This window comes from Hypanus sabinus, chromosome 17, assembly GCF_030144855.1.
Source record: "Hypanus sabinus isolate sHypSab1 chromosome 17, sHypSab1.hap1, whole genome shotgun sequence".
NCBI lineage: Eukaryota > Metazoa > Chordata > Chondrichthyes > Myliobatiformes > Dasyatidae > Hypanus > Hypanus sabinus.
The window spans coordinates 52813221-52822780 of NC_082722.1; positions in this window are offsets into that span (position 1 = coordinate 52813221).

Genomic DNA, 9560 nt, shown 5'->3' on the forward strand with positions numbered 1-9560 from the left:
CAGCTCCAGGACCTCCCCGTAGGCCCGGGTGAGAGGACCCTACTCTGTGACGTCGCCACCGGCCAGCCCCGTCCCGCCGTCCCGACAGCCTGGCGGCGCCGCGTTTTCGACTCCATTCATAACTTGGCGCATCCCTCCATCCGGACAACTGTCCGGATAGTTTCCAGCAGGTTCGTTTGGCACGGACTCCGCAAACAGGTCAGTGAATGGGCCAAAACGTGCATGTACTGCCAGACAGCCAAGGTGCAGCAGCACACCAAAGTCCCACCGCAGCAGTTCCATCCCACCCACCGGCGTTTCGACCACATTCATGTGGATATCATGGGCCCCCTGCCAGTGTCGCGCGGAGCGCGGCACCTCCTGACTATCGTGGACCGGTTCACAAGATGTCCAGAGGCGGTCCCGCTCACCGACACCACCTCTGAATCTTGCACCCGAGCCCTGATCACCACCTGGATATCTTGCTTTGGTGTACCGGCCCACATTACCTCCGACAGAGGTGCCCAGTTTACCTCCAGCCTATGGTCAGCTATTGCCAGCCTTTTGGGGACTCAGCTGCACCACACAACTGCCTACCACCCACAGTCGAACGGGCTAGTGGAGCGTTTCCACCGTCACCTGAAGTCGGCCCTCATGGCCCGCCTGCAAGGAGCTAACTGGGCGGACGAGCTTCCCTGGGTCCTACTCGGCATCCGCACGGTGCCCAAAGACGACCTGCACGCCTCGTCGGCCGAGTTGGTATACGGCGTGCCCCTGGTCGTCCCCGGGGAGTTCCTACCAGCCCCACGGGGGCAAGAGGAAGATCCCGCAGCAGTCCTGGGCAGACTACGCGAGAAGCTCAGAAACCTGGCCCCCATACCCACTTCACAGCACGGGCGGAACCCGACCTGCATACCCAACGACCTACAGAACTGTAAGTTTGTGTTTGTACGAAGGGGCGGGCATCGGCCACCGCTGCAGCGGCCGTACGAGGGGCCGTTTATGGTGCTCCGGAACAACGGGTCCACGTTCGTGCTGGACTTTGGGGGGAAGGAGGAGGTTTTCACGGTGGACCACCTCAAACCGGCCCATGTGGACCTGGCGCAACCAGCCAAGTTTCCAGCACCTCGGCGCAGAGGCCGACCTCCCAAGCAGGTTCCGGCCCAGGCTGTGGACATTGGGGGGTGTATCGCCGTTTCCGGGGGGGGGTGTTATGTGGCGACCCATTTCCTGGCACATCCGAACCGGCTCACAATTAGATAGCCTATGGGGGTTTGCGAGCACAGAGCTTTGGAGCCTCTGCGCCACGGGGGGTGGGGGGGCAGGTTGAGGGAGGCTTAAAAGTGAGGCTGAGGATTTCGAATAAAGTTTTTTCCTTCCACTGCAGTTACCGACTTCGTGTCGTAATTTTAGCGCTGCATGTAGCACACTGCTACAATACTATATTTATTTAGAGATACACATTAACAGGCCGGTTAGGCCAAATGAGCTCGCATCATCTTATTATGATCTCCAGACAGCCATCTCACAGCCAAAGTGGAGATTTAGGACCAAACTGGAATTGACGAGGGTTGCTCAACAGCTGTGACAGGGTTTGAAAGCTATAACCTCCTGCAAAGTTAAATCAAACAGCAAAAGGGGGACAGCAGGGCTTCGCTTCCAGATGAGCTCAGTGCCTTCCGTGCTCGCTTTGACCATCAGAACTTGGGGGAACCATTGCAAGCCCACATATCTCCAGATGATCCTATGATCTCACTATCTGAAGATGACGAGCTGGCTGCTTTCAGGAGAGTGAATCCACGGAAAGCATCTGGATCAGGCAGGGTACTTGGCCACGTACTAAAGACCTGCGCTGACCAGCTGGCTGGTGTGTTCACTGAAATCTTTCATCTCTCGCTTCAGCGGTACGCGGTACCCACCTGCTTCAATTATACTGGTGGCTAAGAAGACCTGCCTCAATAACTATTGCCCAGTTGCACTTATACTCACATATCAGGATGCTCTTTATTGATTATAGCTCAGCATTTAACACCATCATCTCCTCAAAACTAATCAGTAAACTCCAAGACCTGGGCCTCAACACCTCCTTGTGCAATTGGATGCTGGACTTACTCAGTCATAGACCCCGATCAGTCTAGATTGGGAAAAGCATCTCCTCCACAATCTCCATCAGCACAGGTGCACCACAAGACTGTGTACTTAGACCCCTGGTCTACTTGCTTTACATCTATAACTGTGTAGATAAGCACAGCTCCAACACCATATTTAAGTTTGCTGATGACACCACTGTGGTGGGCTGTATCAGAGGTGGTGATGAATCAGTATGCAGGAGGGAGATTGAAAACTTGGCTGTGTGGTATCATAACAACAACCGCTCACTTAATGTCAGTAAGACCAAGGAACTGATGGTAGATTTCAGGAGAGGGAAACCAGACGTCAGTGAGACAGTCTTCACTGGAGGAACAGAGGCAGAGAGGGGTTAAATTCCTGGGTGTTACAATTTCAGAGGACCTGTTCTGGACCCGGCAGGTAAACTAATTGCAAATAAAGTATGGCATCGCCTCTACTTCCTTAGGAGTCGACAGAGGTTTGGCATGTCATCAAAAACTCTGACAAACTTCTATGGATGTGCAGTGGAGAGTGTACTGACTGGCTGCATCAAGGCCTGGTATGGAAACACCAATGCCTTTGAATGGAAAGTCCTATAAAAGGAAGTCTATATGGCCCAGTATATCACAGGTTAAAAACCTCCCAACCATTGAGCATATCTACATGGAACACTGCCATAGGAAAGCAGCATCCATCATCAAAGGCCCTCACCACCAGTCCACGCTCTTTTATCGCTGCGGCCATCGGGAGGGAGGTACAGGAGCCTCAGGACTCGCACCACCAGGTTCAGGAACAGTTACTACTCCTCAACCATCAGGCTCTTGAACAAAAGGGGATAACTACACTCATTTGCCCAACCATTGAGATGTTCCAAAACCAATTATCTCACTTTAGGGATCCCTTATCCTGTTCTCATTATTTATTGCTATTTATTTATATCTGCATTTGCACAATTTGTTGTCTTCTGGTCGATCTTTCACTGATCCTGTTATAGTTAGTATTCTAGAGATTTGCTGAGTATGCGCACAGGAAAATGAATCTCAGAGTTGTACTCTGATAATAAATTTACTTTGACTTATTTCACCCTGTGACCAATTAACCCACTAACTTGTACATTTTTGGAATGTGGGAAGAAAGCCACGTGGTCACAGGGGATATAGTGATATGAAATACAATACAGGACCAAAAACACAGCCACAAAAAATGAGAAACAGCTGTTAGTAGTGCATGGTAGATCAGAAGCACAGCATACACAGAACCAGCTTCTTCTCCTCTGCCATCGAATCTCTAAATGGTCCATAACCACCTTGTTAACACAAGAGATTCTGCAGATGCTGGAAATCCAGAGTAATTCACACAAAATGCTGGAGGAACTCAGCAGGTCGGGCAGCACCTGTGGAAATGAACTAAAGGTCAAGACACTTCTCTAGGACTACAAAGGAACGGGGGAAGAAGCCATAATACGAACATGGGGGGGGGGAGGGGAAGCAGTACAAGCTAGAAGATGATAGGTGAAGCCAGGTGGGTGGGGGTGAGAAGCTACATGGAAAAGGTAGTGGGGTGAAGCAGAAGGAATCTTATAGAAGTGGAGAGGGGACCATGGGAGAAAGGGGTGAAGGGACCCAAGGGGAGGTGATAGGCAGGTGAGGAAAAGAGAAGAGGTTAAGGGGGAGGCAGAATGGGGAATGGAAAATGAGGTAAGAAATCGATGGCAACACGAGTGAATCTGCAGATGCTGGAAATAAATAAAAACAGAAAATGCTGGCAGAACTCAGCAGGCTAGACAGCATCTACGGGAGGAGGTAGTGACGACTTTTCGGGCCGAAACGTCATCACTAAGAAATCGATGTTCATGCCGTCAGACTGGAGTCTACACAGACAGAATATGAAGTGTTTTGCTCCTCCAATCTGTGAGTAGCTTCATCATGGCCACAGAAGAGGCCAAGGACCGACATGGAATGGGGAGTAAATTAAAAATAGCTGGGCACCACGAAGCCCAGCCTGTCCTGTTCTGGATAGAATGGAGGATGGAACACTCTTATTTCTGCATTTTGCATTATTTATTTATGTTGTAATCTTATGTCCTTGCACTGTAGCGATGTGCTACACACAGTCGGTAAATCGTTTCGAGACTAGTTTATTCAAACTTACTGGTGCTGGTATTTAAATCCCTAGCGCCCGCCCGCTCCAGGCGGAAATGACGTCAGTGGTGCATTACCAAAGTCTCTCCCCACACGCTGGCTATTTGTGAGCCGGATCACCTGCGCAGAAAGTGGGTCGCCACATAACCCCCCCAGAACCAGCGATACACCCCCCAATGTCCTCGGTCTGGGCCGGACCCTGTTTGGGAGGTCTGCCTCTGCGTCACGGTGCCTGAACCTCGACCGGCTGCGCCAAGTCCACGTGGGCTGGTTTGAGTCGGTCCACCGTGAAAACCTCCTCTCTCCCCCCAATGTCCACAGTCTGAATCAGCCCGTTTGGGAGGTCTGCCTCTGTGCCGTGGTGCCTGAACCTCGACCGGCTGCGCCAAGTCCACGTGGGCTGGTTTGAGTCGGTCCACCGTGAAAACCTCCTCTTTCCCCCCAATGTCCAGAATGTACGTGGACCCGTTGTTGTTGATCACCTTGAACGGCCCCTCGTACGGCCGCTGTAGCGGCGCCCGGTGTCCGCCCCTTCGTACAAACACAAACTTACAGTCCTGCAGGTCTTTGGGTACGTGGGTTGGGGTCCATCCGTGCTGTGAAGTTGGTTCGGGGGCCAGGTTGCCGAGCCTTTCGCGTAGCCTGTCCAGGACTGCTGCGGGTTCTTCCTCTTGCCCCCTTGGAGCTGGTATGAACTCTCCCGGGACGGCCAGGAGCGTGCCGTATACCAACTTGGCCGACGAGGAGTGCAGATCCTCTTTGGGCGCTATGCAAATTCCAAGCAGGACCCAGGGAAGCTCGTCCACCCAGTTAGGTCCTCTCAGGCGGGCCATGAGAGCCGACTTCAAGTGATGGTGGAAGCGCTCCACTAGTCCGTTCGACTGTGGGTGGTAGGCAGTTGTGTGGTGCAGCTGCATTCCCAACAGGCTGGCCACAGCCGACCACAGGCTGGAGGTGAACTGGGCGCCTCTGTCGGAGGTAATGTGGGCCGGTACCCCGAAGCGTGCTACCCAGGTTGCAATCAGTGCTCGGGCGCAGGAATCGGCAGATGTGTCGGTGAGTGGGACCGCCTCTGGCCACCTCGTGAACCGGTCTACCATCGTTAGGAGGTACCGTGCTCCTCGGGACACTGGTAGGGGGCCCACAATATCCACGTGAATGTGGTCTAACCTCCGGTGGGTGGGTTCAAACTGCTGTGCCAGGGCTTTAGTGTGCCGCTGTACCTTGGCTGTTTGGCATTCACTGACCTGCTTGCGAAGTCCGTGCCACACGAACTTGCTGAAGACCAGCTGGACAGTTGTCCTGATAGATGGGTGTGCCAAACCGTGTCTGGAGTCAAAAACTCGCCGCCTCCAGGCTGCCGGGATGATGGGGCGAGGTTGGCCGGTAGCCACGTCGCACAGGAGGGTCCTCTCACCTGGGCCTACGAGAAAGTCCTGCAGCTGCAAACCCGAGACTGCGGTCCTGTAGCTGGGCATCTCGTCGTCTGCCTACTGCGCCTCCGCCAATGCTGCATAGTCCACCCCCAGGGACCAGGGCCTGGACAGCTGGTCTGGAGAGTGCGTCCGCCACGACGTTGTCCTTTCCCGAGACATGCTGGATGTCCGTCGTGTACTCGGAGATGTAGGACAGATGTCGCTGCTGGCGAGCCGACCAGGGATCGGAAACCTTCGTGAACACGAAGGTCAACGGTTTGTGGTCCGTGTACGCAGTGAATGGCCTGCCTTCTAAGAAGTACCTGAAATGGCGGATTGCTAGATACAGTGCGAACAGCTCCCGGTCGAAAGCACTGTATCTGGTGTTCGGGTGTTCGTAGGTGTTTGCTGAAGAACGCCAGGGGTTGCCAGCGCCCCTCGATGAGTTGTTCCAGCACTCCACCGACTGCCGTGTTAGATGCGTCCACTGTGAGGGCAGTAGGGACGACCATTCTGGGGTGCACTAGCATCGCGGCGTTTGCCAAGGCTTCTTTCGTTTTAGTGAAAGCGGCAGCGGACTCCTTGTCCCAGGTAATGTCCTTGCCCTTACCCGACATCAGGGCGAACAGGGGGTGCATGATTCGGGCAGCTGAAGGGAGGAAACGGTTGTAGAAATTTACCATACCCACAAATTCCTGAAGGCCTTTGATTGCGTTGGGTTGGGGGAAATGGCGGACTGCGTCTACTTTAGCGGGCAGAGGGGTTGCCCTGTCTTTAGTAATCCTGTGGCTCAGGAAGTCGATGATATCGAACCCAAACTGGCATTTGGCCGGGTTGATTGTTAGGCCGTATTCACTCAGTCGGGCGTAGAGTTGACAAAGGTGGGACAGGTGCTCCTGACAACTGCTGCTAGCTATGAGGATGTCGTCCAAATAGATGAAAGCGAAGTCCAGGTCGCGTCCCACCACGTCCATTAACCGCTGAAATGTCTGTGTGGCATTCTTTAGGCCGAACGGCATGCGGAGGAACTCAAAGAGGCCGAAAGGGGTGATGAGTGCCGTTTTGGGGACGTCGTACGGATGCATCGGGGTTTGATGGTATCCCCAGACGAGGTCAACCTTGGAGAAAATCCGTGCGCCGTGCAGGTTTGCTGCAAAATCCTGAATGTGCGGCACAGGGTAGTGGTCCGGTGTGGTAGCCTCATTCAGTCTGCGGTGGTCGCCACATGGTTTCTAGCCCCCTGTTGCTTTGGGCACCATGTGCAGGGGGGAGGCCCATGGGCTGTCGGACCGCCGTATTATCCCCAATTCTTCCATCTGCTTGAATTCCTCCTTCGCCAGGTGGAGCTTTTCCAGGGGGAGCCTTCGTGCGCGGGCATGGAGGGGTGGTCCTTGTGTTGGAATGTGGTGCTGTACCCCGTGTCTGGGCATGGCTGCCGTGAACTGCGGTGCCAGAATCGATGGGAAGTCTGCCAGGATTCTGGTGAATTCGTTGTCCGACAGCGTAATGGAGTCCAGGTGTGGGGCCGGCAACTTGGCTTCACCCGGGGAGAATGTCTGGAAAGTCTCGGCATGCACCAGTCTTTTCCCTTGCAAGTCGACCAGCAGGCTGTGAGCTCACAAGAAGTCCGCCCCCAGGAGTGGTTGGGCCACGGTGGCCAGTGTGAAGTCCCACGTGAACCGGCTGGCGCCGAACTGCAGCTGCACTGTGCGGGTGCCGTAGGTCCGTATCGTGCTGCCGTTTGAGGCCCTCAGGGTGGGTCCTGGCTTCCTGTTGCGGGTGTCCTACCTCGTCGGGGGCAAGATGCTGATCTCCACTCCGGTGTCAACCAAGAAGCGGTGTCCCGACTGTTTGTCCCAGACGTACAAGAAGCTGTCCTGGTGGCCAGCCGCCATAGTCATTAGCGGCAGCTGGCCCTTGCAGGGTGAGCAACAACAGCAGGCTTTTGTGCCCCACCACTGGTGGTAGAAACACCACTGTTCACTGGCCTCCTCACTCCTGACTCTGTGTTGTGTGCGCCCCCCTGCCGGGCCTGGTCTGGTCTGCTGTTGGGCACGTGGCCTGGTAATCTGACAGACGGACACCACGCTCTCCCTCTTGGCTTTCCACAGCACGTCTGCCTGGGCCGCCACCTTCAGGGGGTCGCTGAAATCTGCATCGGCCAGCAGCAGATGTATGTCCTCGGGCAGTTGCTCCAGGAACGCTTGCTCGAACATGAGACAGGGCTTGTGTCTGTCAGCCAGGGCCAGCATCTCGTTCATCAATGCTGACGGCAGTCTGTCTCCCAAACCGTCCAGGTGAAGCAGGCGGGCACCCCGCTCACGCCGTGAGAGGCCAAAGGTCCCAATGAGCAGCACCTTGAATGCTTCATATTTGCCTTCTGCCGGGGGCGACTGTATGTAATCCGCAACCTGGGCAGCCGTCTCCTGGTCAAGGGCACTCACCACGTGGTAGTAATACGTGGAATCAGAGGATATCTGCCAAATCTGGAACTGGGCTTCTGCTTGGCTAAACCACACACGTGGTTGCAGCGTCCAGAAAGTCGGCAGTTTTAGCGAAACTGCGTGAACAGATGAAGAGTCAGTCATCTTTGGTCCAAATCCCGTTTGGACCGTCGGGGTCACCAATGTAGCGATGTGCTGCACACAGCGCTGAAATAACGACACGCAGTCGGTAAATCGTTTGGAGACTAGTTTATTCAAACTTCCCGGTGCTGGCATTTAAATCCCTAGCGCCCACCCTCTCCGGGCAGAAATGACGTCAGAGGTGCATTACCAAAGTCTTCCCCCGCGCGCTGGCTATTTGTGAGCCGGTTCGCCTGCGCAGAAAGTGGGTCGCAGCACTGTCTTTTTTTACCGCAAAATAAATAAAACCTGATTCTGGGTCGTAATGGAATACCAAAAGAGCTCATGCCTACACGCAACGGGAGTGTTTTTCAGCGAAATGAATACAGGTGGTTCACTGATACATGGGCAGCAGAGCAAACAGGGCAATGGTACAAGATAAAAGAGGGCAGTAATGGTCGATAAAAGATTCAAAAGAATAGTCCCTAGGAGGCGCAAATTGGATAGGCAGAATAGCAGAGAGAGCAGGAACAATGAAAAACCTGGCAGAGAGCTTTCATGACCTACAAATGCAAGGAAAAAGTTACGGTTAGATGGTGGGGTTACAGATGGGGAAATAACAATCAAAGCAGCAGCCCACATTTCCTCCTTTCCCTATCATTCTGGCGAAGTCTATCTGATAACTAATTCTTAATCAATGTCAGGCTCTCGACTGTATCTCCGTGTCCTCTAACATAGCTTTGTCAAGTCTTCTAAAATGCAAAACCACCATTCTTTGGTTCATCTTAAGCCAAATCGTCAAAACTCCAGTAGAGTGACTTGTCTTTTGTACACCTATGCTTTGTTCAGTTACATTATTCTTTTTAAGCTATTTTGTTATTACACTTTTTTTAAATGAATTTCTCTTAGACATTAGGCTAACAAGGTGTTAGTTCCTCTTCCCCCCCCCCCCTTTCCTAAACAGCAAGGGGTAACATTTGCTAGAATTCCAGTCTTGGTCAAGATGAAGGCCAATAATGGGCCCTGAAGTGAAATTAAATTTAAATGTTCAAGACAACGTTTTGCTATGAGGTGACCATTTCAGAAGTTTAGAATGGAAATGAATTAAAGTATAAATTAAATAGTAAGCCTGTGTTCTGCAGTTTGCTCCCCACAGCACGTGTTAAGGCAGCATTCAATTTTGGGTGAAAGAAGGCGAGCAAAATTTACACAAAAATGAGAATCTTCCAGATGAATGAGCTGACAATGAGTGCGCATTGTCCAGTAGTAGCCTGCAGGAACCAACAGTAAATGCTACGGCGGCCTAGCAAACGAGACTTTACCTATAGGGCAAGGCCTGTACAAAGCTTACC